Source organism: Ambystoma mexicanum, chromosome 12 (assembly GCF_040938575.1).
Source record: "Ambystoma mexicanum isolate Mex_15411 chromosome 12, UKY_AmexF1_1, whole genome shotgun sequence".
NCBI classification, from domain to species: Eukaryota; Metazoa; Chordata; class Amphibia; order Caudata; family Ambystomatidae; genus Ambystoma; species Ambystoma mexicanum.
In genome coordinates, this window is record NC_090936.1 from 615368938 (window position 1) to 615391656 (window position 22719).

At 44.0% G+C, this 22719-nt stretch overlaps 1 long non-coding RNA gene across 1 annotated transcript in view; it reads left to right on the top strand.

Moving 5' to 3' along the window:
* LOC138513030 (uncharacterized) overlaps nt 1–22142 on the top strand; it is an 86555-nt gene extending 64413 nt beyond the window's left edge. The window contains exon 3 of the long non-coding RNA XR_011281660.1: nt 21509–22142. This is a non-coding gene — a long non-coding RNA (uncharacterized lncRNA). The remainder of the gene's footprint in view (nt 1–21508) is intronic.
* The last annotated feature ends 577 nt before the right edge of the window (nt 22143–22719 follow it).

Sequence of the window (22719 nt, forward strand, 5' to 3'; positions counted from 1 at the left end):
ATGCCATGCCACTGTGTCTGAACCTGTCTCTGAACCTGTATGAATGGTTTGGGGGCCATTTGACTGCATGTTGGAGACTGCTCTAAAAAAGGACTCCTTTTTTAGGCTCCCTTGAAGCAGCCTGCAATGGGTGGGATTATGCTGCTCATTTTAGGGTTCCACTCCCTGAACCCTGCATGGCATATACCCCCGACCACGTCCAGTCCTCCATTTTGTCTTTCTTTGGTGGGGTTCACCCGTATACCTTCAAATGGAGTTTCCCACCTTGCCGCCCCTTCCACACTGCATCCTCTGCATTACACCAGTACTTCCCCGCCCACGCTAGTAAACATGACACCTTACTATCCCCCACAGCCTCCCTCCAGGACCCCTTACGCACTTACTTGCTCCTCCACAACCTGTGCCTTCCTGCTTCTGGGCTGCTGCGGGCGTGTTCTGGTGCAGTATCTGGCCTTCTCGAGGTGGCATCTCCTGGGTGGTCTCTTTTTGATGTGCCTTGGAAACATGATCTGAAGACTGCATGCCTATGCATCCCATGTGCTTTGCCCTGTGTGCAATCTAGCCATTCCCAGAGCACTGGTACCTTTACGTTCCTGTGAATGTATTGCTAAAGGTTGGCATAACCTGGCGAGTGCTCCATACTTGCCATCTGTTACATTAGACACCTGAGAATGGCATACCTCCCTCTTAAAAATGCTTCTATTCAGCTGCCACATCTAAAACACTTTGGGATGTACCGATGTGTGTGAATGCAGCCCTGGGGAATGGGTGCAAGGAGCGTGATGAAGCACTTTGTGTTACATACTGTTACTGTAGACTGATAGCTGTCCAGAATGAACACAACACCAGCACTGTTGTGTGCACAGCCTGGCTCTGCTCTGTATCATGTCCTTTGATACTATCTAGTTCCAGCGCGTGATCACATTTGATCCCCTCGGTGGCTCTGCACTGCCTCTACACGTCCTCATTACCCATATCAAATAGTCTCATTACTTGTCTCCACTTCCTCCCTGTGTCGCATGCATGCTTCCACGCTCAACAGCTAGCAGGTCCCTTAGTTGCCTCAACCACACAACTCAAATTGACACCTGAGGCAGGTTTATGGAATACAAAATGGCCACAGGTTTATTGACATAGGTTGCAGTTCAGGACATGCGTTAGCAGGGTGTCTCCCAGGCAGGCGCTGAGTTGCAGTTTACTTTACAGCTGGCAAGCTAACCCTTTAGTTGCACAATGTCTCCTGCTGGCAGTGCTGGGCTGGCCTACATGGAACTCTGGCTATTTCGCCTCTTTACCTTTGGTCTCTTTAGTGTAGGTACTGCTTCTTTACCCTCTCTTCCATTCATCCCACCACCATCCTTCCCTCTCCCCTCCTCACCCCACATACCCTTGAAGAAAAGAAAGTGTTATGAAGCCTCCATTATGTTGCTCCCCTCTCTTAACAAATGATACAACTCCGTTTTTTTTGTATGGTGAGCTATTGTTTAATCTCTCTACAGGAACAAATGTACTTCAAAATTCACTATTTCCCCAAATATTCTCCTGGGAGAACTCCCTGCCCTGCTCTCTAAACCCTTCTAAGAGGAGTTATGAATGCTCACATGGTGTAATACGGTGGCACATTTCCCGGGCCACTTTTGGGTCCCAGTCCCCACCTGTCAGCTGCTATTTGCTGGGAGCTATAAAGGAGAATAATTGGTGCACACCAAATGATTCAACGGATGAATTTCGATAATTTTATATGTACATAAAAATAAAAGGTGCAGGGGAGGAACAGTGATCCTGGCACAAAATCACTCCATACTACTAGAAACAAGAAAGCAAATTCGACTTTCGAATCCTCCCGCCCCCTGGACACCATCAAATGCTGATCACAGCAGCTACTATTGATATTTCACTAGGATCATTTGTCAAAAAATAACAAGTCAAACGAGATTTTTCATAAAAAACTGTATTCATTTGTTTACAGGCAAAATACATTTTGTATACACTGTATATTATGTACAGAGGTTGGCAAAAAATGTGAGTCCGTTCTTTATGGCGACGCATTTCGAGGAATGCCTCCCCTTCTTCAAATGCCTTAACGGACTGTGGAATAAATAAAATGCAGAAAACTAATATCAGAAATAAGACCAGACAAATCATACATCAAAGTACAACCAAACAGTTGGTCAGTTAGTGTTCGCAATCTCAATATTTACTGCAAAGCCCCAATCTCAATTAGTGGTGAGTTGGTGGTCCCAATCTCAATATTTACTGCAAAGCCCAAAGGTTTCAAGTTATCATTTTGTTCACCCTAGATCATAGATATGTGGAAAGGCACCTCTTTGGAACATCATATATTCATCAATGACTTTATATTACCAATTCTGTTTTCAGGATCCTAACAAAATGTGCCTTCTGTACTGCACTCAATTTTCAACTTAACAAGTTCAGAGCCTAAACCATAAGCTTCTTCGTATAAACATTACAATTGAATTGTACAATCAGCAAATGTCTGTCCTAGACTGATAGATATGGAGCCAACTTGGTTAATCCTGACCCGAGACGGAAAAGGACAGTCGACGAGGTGTTTACCTTAAAAAAAGTGCAAACTGTTTTTCATCATGTTTAAAATCCTCTTGCCAAACACACAACTTGACTACTGTTTCCAGGTCCTGGAACGGACGCGTCAGGTCAGTCGGGTCTGCATGAAATGTAAACTTATTTCAAGATGATACCGCCCATGAGACAGAAAACTGGAACGTGAAAACAATAAATATCCATGAATTCATTGTTCGTAAACTGAAAATCAGTGGAGATCTCGATGTGCGTATTTAACACCCTATACTCTAATGTGCTATAATGGGCTGGTAGGTGAGCTCACCTCACTAATGCTGAACCCCGTAGGACATGGGATGTAGTCTCAATGATATGCTGAATGATTACACACGATCAACCCCTGCAGCTACAGGAAGATGTGCTCATGGCACTCTTACGGATTGCTGAGTGCCTATGTCCGAATGATAAAAGTAAAAAAATATATAGATATAATATAAGAATGATTTTGTGCTTGACCACCCCTTGTGGTCTTCAAATATACTTATTTAAAGAAGATTTATTGATGATATTTTCGGGGTTTGGTGTGGCACCCAGGAGGACCTAGCAACATTCTTTAAACACCTCAATACAGTACACCCCCGCATAAAGTTCACTATGGAAATCGGCACACCCATACTCCACTTCTTAGATCTAAGTCTTGAAATCATTAATGGCAACATCATCACCACAATCTATCATAAACCTACGGATGCGAATAATTTACTTCATTATTCGAGCTTCCATCCAAAAGCAATGCTAAAGAGTCTACCCCATAGTCAGAAGTTAAGGCTAAAAAGAATAATATCGGACCCAGCTGGCCTTGATATTGAATGCTCCACACTTGTTGAGAAATTTAGGAAGAGGGGCTACCCTGAAAGTATACTGAATGAAGCTCAGGCGAGGTCTACAGGAGTGACAAGAGCTGAATTTATGAGACCTAAAACCTGAGAAAAAGAGAGACCCATTTATTTATCTCCAAATTTTCTTGTCAGAGTTTTCAGATCAGTAGAACCATCAAAAAACATTGGAACATCCTGCGCAATGACCCGCTCCTCTTGAGGTTATTTCCAAAAGCCCCCATGATGTGTTTTTAGAGAGGTACACATCTCAGAATCTCAAAGATAAACTAGTCAGGGCAGAGAAGCCTTCCAAGGGGAAACAACTACTCTGTAAAACAAGAAAGAAAGACACATACCCGTGCCTCAGTTGCACACACTGCAACAGCATCATCAAAGGCAATTTTGTAGCTCACCCACACACGGGAAAGAAGGTGAACCGTCGTGATTACTCAACCTGCCTGACCGCAGGCGTAATATACATGATAAAATGCCCCTGTGGCAAATTGTACGTGGGCCAGACTGAGACCAGTAAAAGAAAGGTGGTCTGAGCACAAATCTAACATAAGGTGAAACAACCAATGTTCACCCATGGCGAGGCATTTTGCGGAACAACAACATACTTTAGCCCAAATCAAATTTCAAATACTGGAGGTCGTCAAACGACCTCAGAGGGGTGGCAGCTATCCTTCACTCCTACTCCAAAGGGAACTTTACAGGATCCATTTATTGGATACTGTACAGCCGAGGGGACTTAACGAAGACCATTTGTTGAATTGTTTTTTGTGACATATGGATTAAAGTGTATTTCTAGGGACCACCTGCATGTCTTTCGGTTGTTGTAATGTGCTTTATGAATGTACTCTTGGAATGACGTACTAGTAAGATTCCTGAACTTGAATGGTCAAGCCAAATAGCTTCAAATCTGACACAGGGTATGTCCCGTTAAGTGATATGACAATGAGTATTAAAGAATACATGCATTTAGCCAAGTGCGTGCAATCTCCTCTATGAGAAATGTGTCTATGTATGCATAATGTTCACACTATATTATTCATGACAGTGATGAGTTTAACATCTGTTCTTTTCAGACAGGATCTAAACGTGTAATATTGTTCAGTAGGTTTACCGCGTGACATAATATAATTGAATGTACATTGGAAGTTAGAACACACTGAGTATCTCTTGGTAGACACTGTACTTAAATAGTGAATTGTAATGAACACGTTTTTACATTTCCTGTACATATGTGAGCCAATTTGGGGTAACCAGGATCTAACCGTATCTGAGAGATTAGCATATTCTAATTCGTTATATTTATTTGGGCCTCACTTCCCATTCTGCTTCACAAACATTTACCCTTACTGAGCAAATAGTCACTCCATTTAATTATTTTTATTGCCATTTGTCATTTGTACATCTACACCCATTCATTCGGGTCACGCTCTGACACTCCTTATTTATTTTAGTGAAATGTTTCCACACTCCAAGATGGAGGACTCCTCGGAAAGGCCTTCTTTGCTGGTGTAGAACCTGAAGATAGATGGGCATGAATGTGTCTTATCCACAACCAAACTGTTTAATGTTGAAAAGATGAAAATAATACCGGTGCAAAGTCCTTTTAAACGCAGAACATTTTCTTTTTCAGTGGGAAGTTCTGAGCTGGCAGCATAGCAGCACTGCCTTTGAGTTCTTTTCTTTGGGTGCACATGAACAAATAAATGAAGCCATTCTCGGGGTGTTCCATGTTCCTTCTTGCCCCATATGTGCTCAGCAGAGCCAGCGCAGCCATTACTTTGGCAACTGCTAAGACACAGTTTTGGTGATGCAGGGGAATATGGGCTCAGCAGAGCCAGCGCAGCCATTTTGCTTGTAACCGCTGAAAATGCAGTTTGGTGGTGCAGGGGAGTTCTGCTTGCCTCGTAAATGTACCCCACAGGAGTAGCCTTTGCTGCTGCATTCTACATCCATCATAGTTCTTTGGTAACATAGCCCAGCATTCCAAGGTAGATGCTGTTGGTGTAATCTATTCTCGACATGACGAGGGAAAGGACGGTGAGTGTTCTGTGTGGGCAGGTGAGGAAGGGCAGTATTCATTTGATTGGACATAGATGTAATTTATTTACTACTATATTGACTTGTGGTTCTGGTGTTAGGTCATTGTCCATTAATAATATTCAGAGATTTTTAACTACTTTGGAAGATTTTGTTTGGTTCTCCATTTCATTAGGCCATTGAATGCAATGTTGAGTCGATGGGTTGTTGGGTGTGATCACGATTTCTCTTTTGTCCAAGTTGAGTTCAAGGCTGTTGGTGCTCACCCATCCATTTATTTGCATGAGGCAGTTGGTAAGGGTTTGATCTAGTTCTCCGGTGGCATTGATTAGATCGATAATTTGTGTGTCATTTGCACAGTAAGACTGGCAGGAACATGAAAGAGGGGCGGGGGGCATCTTTTTGAAGCTGTTTAAATGGCTTCTGTGACTCAGCCAAAGACAGCAGCAAATGAAAAGGAGTCAGTGTTTATTAAAAACGTGAAAATGCAACGTGGGTTGATGGCCAGGAATCACAACACTGTTAAAATGTGTATTTGCGTTGTTAATATATACATGTGCATGTGTTAGTGGGGAGACAGTGGCTCTTTATATAATCTGATGGGCCCTAGATCCATGTTTGCTCCACATGAATTTTTAATGAAAAACAAAAGATGTCTGGACATGCTGCTGTCTGCAGTAAAGGTGTCCAAGGTATCTTACTTGACTAGCTGAATCCTAGATACATTTGTATTCCATATGCTTTGTTAGGTCAGGACAAAAGGTAAAAGATGAAAGGAGTGCTGTGGCGTGGGAAAAAATGTAATGGAAGTGTACTTACATGTTAAGTGAAGATGCGCCAGTTAGCAAAACAAACCCTCTGGTTTGTAAATAGAAAAACAATTACTGGAAAATGTATTTGAATGTCGTTAACAGCGTACTAAAATACTAACACCTGCTCACATGGCTATGCTGGAAAAGGTTAACTTGCTTAAAGATGGATTTTTCCAAATACTGTCAATTACAGAAATTCACATGGCTAAAAACTTGAACCTACTGAATTGTGATTTGAGAGCCAATGAAGGTTAACTTTGAAATAAAACGTGAGGAATTAGCTATGGAACAGAGCAGGATTTTGTTATCGGTTGCAGTAAATGTGCAAGAACAGACCTGCTACAATGCGCATTCACCAAGGAAGTCCCATTCATGGAACAGTTCTATTCTACAATGGCGGAATGGACTAAGGGCCATTGTGTGGAGAATGGAACGTTGTTCAGACTATATTATGGGATTGAAAATACCTGGGGTGGGTGGCCAAAATTCCCTGTAAGATATGAATCTGCATTCGCTAAGGGGATAGCTCTGATTGGATGGTTACCTGAATGTGTCTACCAAAATGTAAGCCATACCAAAGAACTATAAAAGTAAACACAGAGGGCTTTTTGGTGTTCCCATGGAAACTGATGCTGATCCGAGACCCAAGGTGGATCATATCTGATTAGGAAACGAAGAGACGTGTGTGCAATTACACTGGAGACTTTGCAATCACACTGGGCCTTACAATGCAGCTGCTGACTTCTATCACACAGCCAAGGGGAGTCAGAGGAAGCTTGGAGGAGGGGCTGAGATTCGGAGTGTACTACTAGCTGGCATTTGATGTGGGGCCCCCTGGACATTATCCGAAGCTAGCGACCTTCAGAGCAGGAAAGAGAGATGCATGCAAATGTAAGTAATCTTAGTTGACAGTATGCATGAAAAAGAATTGAGCATTATGGCCTTTTTAGTCATGGAAGCGCGTCATGAAGTGGATGGGAAGCAGAGTAACTCTTACAGCAAATAACAGAACCAACTCAGGAAGATGGCAAGTTCAACTGTTTTAATATCAAGTATCTAAAACAGGGAGTTACAACAGACACAATGGACGTCGCATAGCATTCTCTCGAAGCATTTCATAAAAAATTATACTTATATAGTGAAAACTCGTCATACGTGATGTCATACTATGTGGCAAATAAGAAAAACCTATGGGGGTTGTGGTTGGCTAAAAAGGATCATCTAAGTATACTTTCTATAAGGTGTTGGGTTGTGATTGGGTCTCTACTGTCAGGTGGATAACTCATGCCCACCCCCAGTGCAAGTCATCTTTGACACTTATTAGAAACACGGTACATCATTGGGTCTCAAACTATAAGGCCCGTTATTATGTGGCCCTCTACAATTGGTTGGCATGCTCGTGCCCTTCTGGGACATTTGCCGCACTAGCAGCACGTAAGCTTTACCCCGGGTGCCAGGAGGTGGACATGAAGTTACCTACCCACCCAATTAGCCCATCATCTCTCATCACCCATGCCTTCTGCCATGCAGCTTGTCTTTGAACATGGCCTTACAAAGTATCCTTGCTTATGGGAATATCGTGTGTCAGAATATAAGGGAGTGTGAGCATGCACTATTTTAGTTCTGGAGCCGCATGCCCAAATTCTATTTCCATCCATAGCTCATGACAGGAGACCACAATTCGGCCCATTTAGCAGCATTTAATTTTCCTAAATGAACAAAAGTTGGCACTTATGGTGTTCTTTCTTTGCACCTTGACAAGGGATGATTCAGCTTCTCACAATGACTTCCTTCGAGAATAGATAATCAGTTCTTGGCAGCTCCAGCCTTCACACCAGGCCAGAGGACCTTTCTTGATTCTTCCATGATCCCAGCTGCTTCTTTGCTGCGACACAGCAATCAGCCCTTCTCCACGGGTTTCAGCTTACTAAAGTTGTGACACTGATGTACAGCTTCTATATAATGGTGGCTTTGCCTGCAGTCTATTCACTATGTATAGCTAGCTTCTATGATAACTTAGTCTACTTGAGTTACTGCATCCGGACAGTTATTGAACGGCTTGCATTTTATGCAGTGCTCTTCACACGTGCAATCTTCATTTTGCATATTAAAGTTTACCCGACTCTTTACTTCGCCATTAGATTCTATAAGGTCCATACATTTGCTTCTTCTGCCAGTCTTCTCAGTGCACCACGTTTGTCTCTTGTGATGTCACCAAACTTCTTTCTTTCATTTTCATATTCCTTCGGGGACCTGCTCCATGAGATTGTCATCTCTTCGAGGATACATCAGAAAGGGTTTTCTTAATGGATACCTTTTCTCAAAGGCTCTCTGTGGAATAGTCATAACTGCTGGTGTCATGCATGGCACGATTTCTGGCTTCCAGCATATAGGTGTGAAGGGGCAGGACTTCCTGCGGGGGCACCTCTACACTCCCCCCTCTGGTTGATTCATCGACCACACCTTCATTAATCTCCACATTTTGATTTATTGTCTTGAAAAGTGCTTCTTTGGGGTCCAGATCTTTACTACTCCCTTCAGGGATCCTGCTGACTTTACATGTTCATTCACACTCCAAGTCATGTAGCTGCACTATCTATTCGGATTACAATAGACCCATCGTCCTAAGTATTTCTTATGATTTCTTGGATGCAGGAACTTTGTTCCCTCAGGTGCTACAATGCTGGCCTCTATATATCTTCTGATATCTTCATCTGTCAAATCCTTGGGTCCCAACCCTGATTCGACATTGATCATAATATGATATGATATGGCATTTGTAACGCGCCTATACACAAGTGTTTCAAGGCGTGATGAGGCAAGGAAGGGGGATCAGAGGGAGGACAGAGACAACAATCTTACTAGGCCAAAGGACAATGAGATTGCATAAGTGCAGGGAGGAGAGAGGGAATTGTGCCAGGGGAAAGGGGATGGTGGCAGTGCTGTAGATGGGATCAAACAATAACAAGATGTGCAGCCAGCAGGTGACAAGTGCAAGGGTAAGTGCAGACAGCAGGTGTCCAAAGGTGCAGGTAGATGGACTGTAGGGTTACAGATACAGACCCAAGTGCAAGGGTTGCCGGGCGGCAGTGCGGGTGTGCAACTGAGCCGGCAGGGACCTGGGCCTGAATTCAGAGGGTAGCTAGTGCATTATCAGACAAGACATCCGCAGGGTAGAGGAAGATAGAAGGCAGAAGCAAAGAGGAAGGTCTTGAAGTGCTTCCAGAACTGGAGAGACTTCTCCTCCAGTTTCAGAGAGGCAGGGAGCCTTTTCCAGATGGAGGCCCCAGCCGAAGAAAGAGATCTACCACCAACTTGTTGCTTGGAGAAGCGACTGACCCTGAGGGAGGGAGTTGGAGATGGAGGAGTGAAGAACTTGAGTACGAAGGTATTTACGAAGAGAGAGTTGGAGATATTGAGGACCCAGGCCCCAGAAGGCCTTGTGGACAATTCAGAGGGTCTTGAACTTAATCCTTGCAGCCACTGGGAGCCAATGCAGAGATTTCAGTGCTGCAGAGATACGATCCCTGGGTTTGAGGCCAAGGACAAGTCTCGCAGTCCTGTTCTGGATAAGTTGCAGAGGGCATAGAATAGAAGCAGGCAAATTTAGAAAGTGGCTGTTGCAGTAGTCCAGCCAGAGATAAAGAGAGTTCTAGAGACAGTGAGATTTTGGAGGAAGGAGAGGAAAGGAAGAATACCTCTGAGGAGGTGCAGTTGGTAGTTTGACTTCTTAGAAATGTCAGAGATGTGAGGAGAAAAGGATAGTGTGGAGTCGAATATGACCCCGAGGTTCTTAGCCTCACAGGTGAGAGCAGGAAGAGGGAGGCCGGCCAGAGAGTGACAGGAAAGGAGGGTACAGGTGTGCTGATGAGGAGAATATCTGTCTTACTGGAATTAAGGCAGAGATTGTTGGTATCACACCACTCCTGGATAGCAGACAGACAGTCAGAGATGAGAGAAGGAGAAGAGATGGCAGAGGGGAGCCTGAAAATGAGTCTCATCCACAAAGCACTGAAAGTTGGAGCAGAGAGCGGCAATTTGGTGGGCGAGAGGTGCCAGGTATTGGTTGAACAGCCAGGGAGAGAGGTTAGACCCCTGTGGAACACCACAGGTAGAGAGTGAGATAGAGGAAAGGAAGGACCCAAGTTGGACCTGGGAGGGTTGATCCGAGAGGAACGAGGTCAGCCAGGCCAGGACCTGATTGGTGATACCAAGGTTATCACGGAGATGATTGAGCAGGATGGCCTGGTTGACTGGGTCAAAGGCAGAAGAGAGATTGAGTAAGATGAGGACAGAGGTGAAATTAGAATCAAGGTTAGAGATCAGTGTCCGTGCTTCTGGCTACTCCTACTGCAGTAGGAATCTTCATTCCTACTGCCTTCTTGGTTGTCTTCTTACACTATGTAATTATTATCCTGATCACACAGAATCCAAACATCACCATCACTAATATTGCTCCAAGAGACTTGAAGATGTTCACCATCCATTGTGGAACCTATGAGAAAATAGATGCAAACCAGCCATCTTGTGCAATGTCCTCTGTCTCGTCCTCCATCTGGTTGTGCAGGTTTGTCAGCAATGTTATGGCCTCTGTCAAGGTCCAATTCTCGTCATCGTGAGGAGGTATGAACGTGCAACATGATGGCCCAATTTTGGCACAAACTTCTCCTTCCATCGCAGTGATCATGTCAAGGACATATCTATTCTGTAGGGTCATCAGTCTTTTGGCCCTCAATTCTTCTTTGATTGCATTGAATCCCTTTATAGTGGTGTTGATGGTCTGCAGAAGCTCACATCTGGTTATATGCAACCATTTAGCATTCACCATCTTCTGGTTCGCAGGCATAAAGATAGTCGTGAATATTGCAGAAGTCTGGCTAAACAACCTGTGCTCATATGGAACAGCATCAAAGGCCTCTATTGTTTTCACAGAGAAATAATTCTCTCTCTTTTTTCGATTGAGAAATTTGAGTGATCTCCTTCTCAAATGAGCATCTGCTTTCGGGAATTCTCCAATGTTCAGGTCACTCTGCGCAATCACTAACGCTGGAATATGGATGAGCACCAAGGAACATATCCCTCCCCATTCCTTGGGCAGCTTCATGTAGGCCCTGGGCCCACAAGTCCAATAATGATCGATCAGGACTGCTGTTCCTTCCTTCATGCCTGGTACATCAAAAATTCAGCCACACTGGTGATTCTCTTAAACTTTCCTTGTACCATTATTTCAGAAACAGTAGGATGCATTCTTCAGGGGTAGTATCTGCAATGGTCCTCCCTTATCGTCGACCCATGTCAACAATCTTGCAATTTTCAGCCATTGATCATTGCATTCTTTTTCTGCATTTGCCACAACTACTTCCCACTGCCCGGTTAATGCTGCTGTTTGCACACAACCAGTCCATCATCCCATCCTTCATGAGTAAGCACTGTTCCTTTGATTTGTAGTTGACCTTGTTCCCAGCATTCTCGTATTTCCTTCCCATTCTTACCATTGCATTGCAGAATCTTGTTTTCTTCAATCTTGATTCCTGCTCCATTTATTCCAGGCTCTTTATATTTTATTATTTGATGCTTTGTTTCTGGCTTCTCTCTTGTCTTTAAATCTTGCACATAATTGTCTTCTCTTTGAGATGTCACTTATGGATGCTGTTCTGCCTTGGAACTGTCCTCTTGTCAGGCAAAGTTCGAGATGTGTGAGGCAAGGTGCTTTTTTCACTGATACTTCTGGGCTATGAATATTTTAGAGGTTCCCAAAGCATAAGGTATTAGGAAACACACGTAGCAACTCTCCTTAGATGTGCTCTCTCCCACCTTTCTCATGTGCTGATCCTACACGTTATTACCCAAGTGTGCTGCATTATCTCGATCTGTGTTTATCCCTTCATTATCTTCCTCTGCACTTCTCCTAATTCTCCAATATGCAAAGTTTGTGTACTGAACACAAAGTGAATCAAAAGTGGTTTTCATAGTGGGGAGAACCAAAGGGACATCTGCCTTATTAGGACCAATGTGATAGAGAGCATTAAATGGGAGAAACAGATGGATAACAAGTGTGATTGTACAGGCGTATACTATGCACAATCCCATGGGCATCCACCTCTCTGTCCATCCTGGGATTTGTCAGGCTTCTTCATTACATAAAATTGTGCTAGCTTCAACATTCCTCATTTTTATTACCATCATTTAAGGAAAAACACTTGCATTCCTGCAACTGCAATATCTGTTCTATTATTGCTTTGAGCAGTCTCCTAATCACAGGGCCATTTTTAGGATCCTGTAAAAAAGTGCGAACATCAACGTGTCTTCTGATAAGAGCAGGATAAGCTCTAAAGATAAATACAAAACCAGCAAATACAAGCCTGTGCACATCTCCGTCTGTGAGCACCATACATTTAACCAAACAGAAACTCAGTGAGAAATTAATCTAGATATTGCTCTTCTTTCCAATCTTCGAACTCGATATCAAGTTCAGGCATATTTGTTATACATCAATATTTTTCTAAAGTTCATCTTTCAAAAGATTCCTAAGGCTCTCAGCAAGGTTTTGCACTCCTGCTATAATTTCTATAAGGCGTGTCAGACAGAGCTCTAGTCCATATGCATATCATCGATCGAGTCTGCACATGCTGAAGTTCTTCTTCTTGTCTTGCTTCTGGATCGGCAGCAGTGGGAGGGGCGGTCTGACCGTTGTACAATTTTACATCTTTCAAATGAAGCCAAGCTCACCTGCCTTGGACTTTCACTGCTGAGGGGGTTATATTTTCAACACAAAAGGGGCCATTGAACCTGTGGCTTGTTCCACTTCCGGGTGATGTTTTTGATCAGAACGGTGTCACCAACAAATAGTTTAGGTGGTGATGATAGTTCAGGAGATCTGGTTGCTGTATTGTCTTCATCTCTGTTCTGAGACTGACTCCCCTGATGCTTGAGTCGATCTGAAATGAGAGAGATGTTAGCGGTCATAGATGTCAAATATTTATTCAACTCATCACCTAACAGTTTCCATGTACTCAGGGCATCACTTCTACTCCTCGATTGAGGTCTAAGAGGTAGTCTCATTCGCCTCCCTGTTACTAGTTCATGTACAGTGAGGTGGTGGTCCGACCAGGCTGATTCCGTAGGGCATATAAAGCTAAGGGCAGGCAATATAGCCATCCCTTCTTCAAAGTGAGTTTGATTTTGGCAACCCTTTCCTTAAGGAGGCCTTTGGGTCTCTCACATATCCCGGTTGCTTGCAGGTGATAAGCAGAAGAAAACTTGTGTTTAATATTCAATAGAAGCCCTATCTGTTCAAATACTTCATTAACAAAATGTGGACCATTATCGGATCTCATCACTTCACACACACCCCATCTTGGAAAGACTTTATGTACTAAAAACATGGCTGCGCTATTGGCGTCATGGTGTGTACATGGACCTGCCTCGATCCACCTATAGAAAGAACACACCACAACTATCAGATGCCTATATCCATTACATACTTTGAGCATATCAACATAGTCAATATATAAATGATGAAAAGGACCACTTGGTTGAGGAATAACTCCTCTAATCATTCTCAGTGTATGCCCAGCAGTAAACCTCTGACACACGATGCAATTCACTACACAGAATGCAACGTGCTCCAACAAGTTTGGAACAAGCCAGTCTTTCGCAATCGTTGCAGCAAGACTCTCCCTAGTTACATCTGCGGGGTAATGCAGCTGTTGTAGAGTGATCTTTAATAATGCTACTGGCATCACCGGCTTTCCAGTGCTGTCCTGTCACCATAATGCTTCAGTGGGGGATAAAGAATACCCCCTTCACTTCCATAATTCCTGCTCTTCCTGCAGTGCACTTCCTTGAATCTCCATTAATTGGATCTTTGCCAAATGATTAAACCCTTCTCGCATTATCATGGGCGTGGCTACTTTCTCCTTTATACTTGGAGTATCAAAACTAGACATATCTGAAGAACATGCAACCCTTTTGGCTTCTACGTCTGCTGCTTTGTTCCAGCAAGAGATAAAAATCTGTTCACTTAGTATGAGACGCGCATTTAATGACCGCTATCGCTATGGCCGCCGGGAGCTGTAGTGCCTTAATAAGCCTGTCCAGCATGTTCCACAATAAGCGTCATAGAGCAGCCCATTACAATACTTGTAGACTTCTCAATTGTGAACGTCCTTTCATAACTGGGTCTAAAATCCCACTGTAATCCGCTAGAGGTTTGTACGTCAATGTAGTCCTGTGTAAGCACTGCTGTCATGACTGTCCCATTTGCGTGCGAGAATAAGAAAAACTCCTCCGCATAATTGGGGATTCCCAAAATGGGAGCTGTGCAAATTGCTTTCTTCAACTACTAAAATCCTTCCCCAATTTCCTCAGTCCATTCTATTTCTTCCTTGTTCACCTGTGCTTTCTTTAAAGACTGCAAGAGAGGTCTTCCGTACGTACTATAGTCAAATTACCTAGCCCCAAAAATCGTCCCGGGTCCCTCGGTAACAGCCCTCGCTTCGTTGAGGCTTTTAACTTGGGCCGTCATGCCGCTCCCACCCATTCCAGCCCCTGAAACGGGTGCTTAATGCTATATTCATATTTGTTTTTCTATGTATGGATTGTTGTGCAAAAATGCACAGTAGACTGGATATGTTATAATAAATGAAAATGTCAGTGAAGCAAAGGTAAGCAGGCCACAATGCATTAATTATCATTGTAGTCCGAAACTATTTCCAGTGTTTTAAAGGTGGCTTCCACAGCATTGAAAGTTAGGAAGCCACCTTGATTTCCTCGATTTAGTATTTTAAATGTAAGAAAATACTATGATTAAAACATCCTTGGTGTTCTACGTTAGATGCCATGATGGGGAGATGGAGGGTCTTAGACCTGTTAGGGATCCTCTGTGCCAGTGGTGGTACCATTGAGGCCATTACTCATTTCCTGTTTCTTCGCCCCTTAAATACGTGCCCCAGGTCCACTTGGCTAAAACTCATGCTTGGTGTGGCTCATAGACATCTTGAGACTGTGGAGGTTTTTTTTTATAAACAAACCAGATTGCAGGATGTGATTTTTAGGGTAGCACATATAAGGCATGGTGTCAGAGAGAGATATTTTTGAGAAACATTTTTTTAAAAGATTTTGTTATGTATATATTGATCGTGTCAGGGAGCACATACTGGGTGAATTTTATATAAGTTTTTATCATTCGTTTTATGCTATGTATTTGTTATTATAAGCTTTCAATGACAAATGCCGATTAAAAGTAAAAAAAAAAAAAATATTTTGTACATCAGAGGTATCGTTACCCTATTTAGGCCCAGTCAGGGTTAAGCGTTTTGAATTGACAAACTCCTTTATTTGGATAAATTAAGTTTCAAAGAATGATGGCCAGATCACCATCTTGGTTTGGTTAGGGTGACCAGATGTCCCTGTTTTCCCGGGACGTACCAGAATTGGGCCCTTGGTTTCACCCGTCCAGAGAGTTGGTTTAATTTAAAAACCCTGTCCCTGTTTTGGGGAGATGGAGGGTGTTAGCCCCTGTTTTGGGGGAGGGTAGGGTGACAACTTAATTTAATAGGCAATAGTAAACGTGATTATGCTTTTGCAATGTTATTACACTTTCACAACTGGCCATCACGAGAACAGGGAACATTTTTATGCTGTCAGAATGTTGCCACTACAAAAGGGACTCGAACCCCAACCTTTCAGATACCAGCCAGATGCATTACCTAACTGTGCCACGGAGACCACCTCGGAAAAGATAAACAGCAAGTCCTGTAACATCAATCAGAGCAAAAGTTTGTTTTTTATTGACTTTATACATAGTCAAAACTGCATCATTAATAGACAGGAGCAGTGGTGGGAATACTGTGGGATTGAAGGGGGGTTAGGAGGTAGTCCTCCTTTTTGGTTGTTGGTCGTCCCGGTTTTTCGTCTTGAAAATCTGGTCACCCTAGTCTTGGTGCACTATTGTACTGAAGAACTGGAGAAAGTTCCCTGAACTCTTTCCTAAACGGAGGCCTTTACAGATATCAGATGCCACTTCTCTCAGGGACGTCATTTGGGGGTTGGGGGTCGCCAGAGGTCGCAAGAGCGACGGCTGGCGATTGGCCAGCGACCCCTGTCAATCTCTTGCAACCTCTGGCGATTGACCAATCAGAGGAGGAGGGGGCTTGGCCACAGCGTGCTGCAACGCTTGTGTTGGCCTCCATTTTGATTATTGCACATGCAAAACGTGTGTGGTGCTTCTCGTCTCGCTGCTGAGGCTGAGTTTGTTTTGTCCAGGAAGGCAGGCAGGCTGCATCCACGTCGATCCACCCCCACTGATGGAGGCCAGAGTGACCAGTGACTTCGACTCGAGGTGAGTGAGTCCAGCGGTGGTCGCCGCCGACGGCAGGCAGTACCAAATTTATTTTACTGACATGCAAATATGTGCCGGCGGCGGCTTGCAAGCTGCCGTCGGCACCTATTTGCACGTTAGTAAAATGAATTTGGTGCCGACGGCAGCCGCAGCACCAAAGCGGTCCGTGCTTCGCCGTCCTCCCCAGGCCCTGCCTGAGACCACTGGCATCGCTGTGGTGCCTTGCCGCACCTCTCTCCCCCAAGCAGGAGCACGAGGGCTCTGTGATGTGGCAGGGCCAGCCAGCGCGTCTGTTTTCTCTCCGCTGATGGCCAGGAGCAGCCTTTCGTTCTCCAAACAAAAAATGAAGAAACAAAGAAATCGGGAGTCCTGATTTCTTTGTTTCTTCTTTTTTTGTTTTGCATGTGCGCTGGGATCTCCGTCAATCTGAGGTTAGCTGACACTGGGTGATCACTCAGAACCCTATGAGCCCATCCAGAAAACAGAGGCTGGCTCTGCCAAAAAAAACCTGCCTTTACCTACTCCTTTAGAAATATGGACCTGTAAGAACCACCGAGATTAAGTAACCCTTTCTGGTCTCCCCATCAAAGTGTGTCATGTATCCACTCTGCTGAGCTCCGATGCCCATCCGCACAGAAGCCTGGTCATGCCATCCCTGCCAGCTAGAGCCCCTAGGACCAGACGTGTGATTAGGCATGCCCCACACTTAAAATGTATATGTGAGGAGGAACATTTTAGTGTGCAATTCGTACCTAGAAGGACGTTCAAGTATGCCGCTGAAATAAAAGTTGAGAACATCCTTAATCGAAAAAAAGTTGAAGTAAAATTCTGCGATGTGTATTGGACCAGCCATGATAAATAGCAACAACAACAATAAAGATAGTTAAAAGGACATATGAGATCAGACAATTATCTAATGCCTAATTTAAAACAAATGAAGGCCCGATTATTATTCGTAAAGAGGGGGAGGAAAAAAGCCATCCACGTAAAAAGTGAAGACTTCTTTGTACCTAAAAAAGAGTGGGGCGCCTGCAGAGCCTCAGAATTGACACCAGGATCTCCCCTATCCCCCACTCTACCTATGGCCGTAGCAAACAAACACCGGCAGGCAGTGGGCCGGTCTAGGGACCAGTGCACCTGCACAGGGAGACCGGCTTCAGGCGCAGCAGCGGGGCAGTCTCTTTGGATAACAAGATAGGGATGGGAGGGAGGGCTTCTATTGGGGTGCCTTTGCCACAGCAGTGCCCTGGTCAGGGAGCTCAGCCTACGGGTTCTGCATGTAGCGTGCCTGGCACCCCTGCACAGCATCTGGATGAATGCCCATACGGGAAGGGCACTGCACCTTGACCTTGCTGCTGGAACCCTGAGTCTTAAGCACTCAGCAGCTCTCAGTGTAAATATATATCGTTTTTTTACACAGTTAAAAAAAATCTAAGCATGTGTATACCTAATGTTTTTTTCAATATTTGTGTACTTTCATTTAGAGCCCCATAGGCCTCCACATCCTCCCCAAATGGAAACAGATGGCCTAGAGGGGGTTAGCCTACCATTACAGTTAGAAATGAAACTGTTGCACAAACAAAATAGCTTCCAGTTCCAGCAGCCCCAATCCATATACCCGGTTCCCCTGCGCTTGCCGGCCCGAGGCCAGCCTGCTACTGCCCTTCACTCTCTGGATCCTCAGTTCTGCTGTGTTAGTACACTGTGCACCCACAAATAAGTCATGCATTGCAAAGACATGATACCATTCAAACAACATTGTTGTTGTATTTGCCTCCTCCGACCACACTATCCATCCTTTTCAAGAAAAAAGGTTAAAAGAAAGTTTTCACGAAGCTCCACAAAAGTTAACTAATTCATTCTGATAAACATAATTATTAATAACTGAGTTTTAGTGCGAAAAAATATAAGGATCCCAGAGCAGACCAAAGACTGCCTTCATATTCTTCCAGCCATGAGGAAGTAGTTAGAGAAAAACAGGAAGTAGGATATTGTCTAGCCGGCTTGTTGCCTGCAGTGTATAGTATGCTCCTCGCTATCGTCCTTTTAATGTGGAATGAATTGGTTGGTGTGAAATAATTTCAGCAAACAAGGTTTTGTTGCAGTATTTCTCCATATTTCACTAGGTATATATGTCAGTGGGGTTTGTTCTTTGGTTACATATTTGTGGTGGTGAAAATAGAAACATGTTCACAAATTCACTTCAGAAAAGCCAACATGTTTGACGTTGCCAATGCTTGTTTTTCTTGCCTGAAGGCTTCACCTCTCAGTCAGTGTAATTTAGATCCTCCATTGCTGGTATTATCCTTGACTGAGCTGGGATATCCCGTGCTGCTGGACTGAGAAACCTAAATAAACTTCCCCCTTCCCTACCATCTCCTCTGAATAAAAAAGAAAGAAATCATACTGTGTACATGTCCAGAGCTTCATATATCTTCTTAACATTTGAACATGAGAACTTAAATACCCACAAAATCCAACTTGTAGGCATTCAGTCATAACTTGGTGAAGGTTGCAAAGTTTTGTCATAAACTTCAGAGTGTATGAAGGCAATGTTCTGCAACTTCACACAGCCCTAGACCACAAAGTCACCTTCAAGGCCCTTTGCATCACCCACCGCATGATTCACAGGTATGGTCATAGGATGAGGCAGGTCTGTGAATCTCTTTCTCTGTGTAACAGAAGATTATGTAAAGGATGCAGATTGCTCAAAGGCTAAGCAGGGTTCTTACAAGCGACTGTCTCCATGAAAGTAGACCTGAATTAAAAAGGGGTAACCCGATAAATGTTCCTGAGTTTGAATCAACAGTGCAGATGTGGGGTAGGTCCTGCACAAGCCTAGACAATGGGAATGCCTGGAGGGGGGGGAGAACTGGGGAATTGGGCACCTCAGTGCACAACCAGTAATACCATGGGCAATAAAGAACCAATGTGAAATAACTATAGAAGAAAAAAAGCACATTCACAGAGAAATTAGGTAGTAGGAGGCTTAATGTGCACACAGTAATGACAGCAGACACAAGGCGATGACAACCTTCTTTCTTTAAGCAAGAACAATGAACGAGTAATAGGGGAACACACGATCCATTAGTTGTACACTGTAAACGTCCAAATTCATTTTACTAACAAATATGTGCCGGCGGCGGCTTGCAATGTTGTTAAGCTGCCGCCGGCACATACATTCCTAACCAGCGCCTCTAGGACTCGTACTAGTGACTGATAGTCTCCCTCTTTCAGCCTGTAGTTCCCCCGCCTGTGTTGTGATATTCAGGCACTCCTATTTCACATTCAGAAGAGGCAGGAGTGCAGGGATCCACTGCTCAGCACACCGGATCACCACCTTCCACACCGGCCGGTGGCCACAAAGGTCATTTGTTGCCTGGTTCCCCTAATCCCAGCTTCCCAGTAGTCTAGTCAGCTGGCTGGGCTCTCTTTCTCCATCATTAGTGAATTCAGGTTTGTGTGCAGAACATCCACACTGCTCAATGTTTGTCCCTACCCCATTCCCTTCACTGGAGCCTATGTCTCTTCCAGGGTGGCTCCACCACCCCCCTAAATATTTTCCAGCATGGACTGATGGACACTGAGAACTGTATACACTCCAAGGCCACACATTGCTCACATTTGCCAATTCTCTCACGGTCCTGCAATATACATGGGCGTCCCTCACTATGTACCCCATTCATTCAATCCTTCGTCTGGGGGACTTGCACTGTAGAGGTTGGTTGCTCTACAATACGGCAACCTGTGGTAAGCAGAGGGGCAATGCTATGGTGTGCAAAATGAGCAGATGAGTGGTGCCAAAATAGGCGGAAAGGTCAGGAGAAAGAAACTGAAGTACAGAATAAGTGATGTCGTGACAGGCAGATGCGGTGTGATTGTGTTACGCTCTGCCACTTGCCTTTGTTAGTGGTTCACCTAAGGCCTGTCCCAGCCAGAGTGCAGGGCAGAGTCACATAGCTGTCAGGTCACTTGATTGGTCTGAGTCCAATCAAAGTATCACCTACCAGCCCACTGTACAGACAGACTATGTCCTGCAGCCTGCCTTAGAGTCACATAAATTACCTGCCACTGTAAAAAGCAGTAGGATCTGTCACTGAAATCTGTAGGTGGTAGGACTGCTTAAAAAGCAGTAGCCTACTGCCTAAATCTGTAGGGTTGGCAAGTATGTTAGAATAATTAATTCAGTGCTGGCACGGCAGCGGCTTAACATTAGGGAAAGTAAGCAAGCCGCTGATGCCGGCAGCACCAATTTCATTTTACTAACGTTACATTTTGTCTTTTATAGATCATGTGGGGGAGGGATTGAAGGCATTTTTACTTCCTGCTGTAAGATAAGCCATCGCCGGTTCCATGTGCCCCCAGCCAGTGTGTCCATGTGCCCCTCGTCACTGTGTCGATGTGCCCCTTGCCCCTCGCCACTGTGTTTATGTGCCCTCCTGAGCCCATCTTACAGCAACAGTTTATGCAAATTAAACTGCTTAAATTAACCACAGGCAGATGAAATCCAAGTCATATGTGGCCTTCAGCCTATACATTTTGCAATGCATTTAACTAGGATTTTACATTGTGACATGACATTATGTAAACTACTCCTTGCCCGAGCCACACACTCAGCCTGGGCCTGCTGCGGCCTACAGAGCTAGTTCCTAGAGATCCTAGGGCAATGGTGCATAACATGCATCCCTCTGAGTTACAGAAGGTTAATGATGAATCGTTGCTGGGCCTGAAGTCAGTCTCTAGGTCTGTCATGTGCAAAGCCTCTGTGGTCCAGTTTGTCTTTGCATGATGTGTGCACCCCAGAACTCTAAAACTCTATTAAAAATTAATATGGTCTGGTGTTGCACAAATGAATCTTTCTGATATTTTGTTATTATTTTCAGACCTGCATCTTCGTGTGGGAGTTCCTTCCTTTCTGTGTTCTCAAAGCCAGCAAACAGTACCACCATTGAGCAGCTGACATCCAGCCTTATCTGTGACCGCTGTGAGAGTTAAATGAACGTGAAGCAACATATTGGAAATGTACAGCATATGTTAATGATCTGATCTGTTAGTCCATATCTATTTATGCATTGCAGCCTTGTCATAGTTGTTCCAACATTAAAGATGGCTGTCTCTCTTCCATTTAATCAGAGAATACCACAAAATTAACTTCAAAATGTATGACACTGAACGCATGCTTCACTTCAGTTTTTTCGGACCCACGGGTTTCCTTTTATTTAGGGGCATAGTTTGAACAGGTTGCAACTGTTAATCTCTCAAATGTAAAGTATAACCCTGACAGATAGGACTGACCTAAACGTAAGCTATGAAAATAAATACTTGAGATCACTGCTTAGGTATGTACTCAGTGTTCCAGATAAGATTTTGAAGTGGGACTATTGTATTCCCTATTTTGTAAACTTGGAAGTAAAATCATTTTTAGGGAGTAAAAATGTAAATCCTGTTCCCCACGGCAGTATTTTGTAAGCAAGTAAAAATGCTTTAACTGAAAAACAGAAAGGTTTTTCTAATAATTATTTTGCACCTAGTTACTCATACACATTAAAAGATCATGTGCATGTCTACCGATCGAGCAGTAATAATAGTACTTTCTTCCTTTGGAACTACGTGCGCTACCTCTCCAAACATCCATGGAGCTGTGTGCGTGAAAGCAGGGGCTCAGGGTCTACAGTGTTTGTTAAATCTGTTTTTCTTTTTGGGGAGCACTCACCTATTTTCAGGGAGTACAGTGATAAACTTGTAAGCCAAAGCAATATATTTCAGATTTGTTTCCTCTTTGGTATTCAGCGGAAGTGGTCCTCCAAAGAAGAGTGAAGCACAAAAGAAGTCGGGAGGACACGGAGGAATCCATCATTTGCTTGAATAATAGCTTCTGATTTAGCAGTACTAAAAGAACGAACATGTCTACACCTACAGGAAAACCCAAGGATCCAAAACAGAGGTCAATCGTTGATATGTTATCTCCAAAGGCAAGAGGAGCTGGCCCACTCCAGGCTCTGATTCAAGCATGCGCAAGAGGTCTGGTGATACCTCAAGTGGCAGTTCAAACACAGCTGCACATGTTGTCCAACCATTGGCCAGCACATCAACT